General features: G+C 51.3%; 1 protein-coding gene across 1 annotated transcript in view; it reads right to left on the reverse strand.

Annotated features, from left to right (window-relative positions):
- Nucleotides 1-1097, reverse strand: part of LOC104532988 (tumor necrosis factor receptor superfamily member 6B) — a gene marked incomplete at its 5' end in the record, with an annotated part of 3275 nt that overhangs the window by 1955 nt on the left and 223 nt on the right. The gene's annotated exons all lie outside the window — the stretch shown is intronic.

Below are 1097 nucleotides of genomic sequence, written 5' to 3' on the forward strand. Positions count from 1 at the left end.
GCTTTCAGGACATGGTGCTGGATAATCTCATCCAGGCTCCTTTTCCCATTACAAGTCGGACTAGATGAACTTTCAAAGTCCCTTCCAGCCCGGGCTGTTCCGTGGCTCTATGACTGATTATTTTTGGAAGTTCAAGGGTGCAGATTCACTATCACCCAGCTTAGTAACACTGAAATTTGTCTCCCGTGTGTCTTGGCTCGATGCTCAGTGGTTTGAAAGGGCTGCCTGCCTCATCTCAACTGACATCAGGCCCTTGAGATCATTTTCAACCCCTCTCTCACCCTCTGACTTGTTGGGGTGCACGTTACAAATCACCCCCTGAGCCAGCCCATCACTCTCCCCTCTCCTTTGCCCCGTGCTTTAGCCAAGAAAGGCTGGACCAGATGATCCTTGAGGCCTTTTCCAGCCCGATATCCTATGATTCTATGGGCCTTTTCCAACCCGATATCCTATGATTCTATGATCCTGCCCAACCTTCAGCCCCCACCGAGGCTCGGTTTGCGCTGTCACAGTGACACAGTTGACACCACGTCTCTACTTTCTCACCTAACAGGTCAAAATCCACCCTACGCTCAGCTCCAATCAACCTTGGACTCTGCTCCGTTCAACCTGCACGAGACAAGGCTGCGGCCACAATAAAAGCTTCCTGGCAAAGAGGCTGAAAGCCGGGAAAAGAGGGTGCAGAGCCGTGCCAGGAGCCAAGCTGGAGGCTCAACCCTTCACACCACGTCTGCTTACGTGACCACCAGTCATGGGTTATCACTGCGAGCTCTCAGATACAGCCAAACGGCTGCCAAAGCTGTCCTCATGTCCCAGCATCCCCAGTTATCCCAGTCCCTGGTAAGAACTGGCAGGATTTCCCTGCCAGCTCTTTGTTCTTGCTGAGCAGCCGCTGTTGCTCAAGCCCTGCACCCTGCCCTTGCCCTACAGGACTGACCCTGGAGGGGGAGGAAGACAGACATTATATTTTATCCATAATTATTCTTAATTATAGATCACTCCACTCTTTCATAAGCTATTTCACCTCATGTTGCATCTACGTAGGAAAAAGTCATCAGACAATTCACTCTCACCCTGGCAGCATCGTATTCCCGGCA

Source organism: Antrostomus carolinensis, unplaced genomic scaffold, assembly GCF_000700745.2.
Source record: "Antrostomus carolinensis isolate BGI_N321 unplaced genomic scaffold, ASM70074v2 scaffold21481, whole genome shotgun sequence".
Taxonomy (NCBI): domain Eukaryota; kingdom Metazoa; phylum Chordata; class Aves; order Caprimulgiformes; family Caprimulgidae; genus Antrostomus; species Antrostomus carolinensis.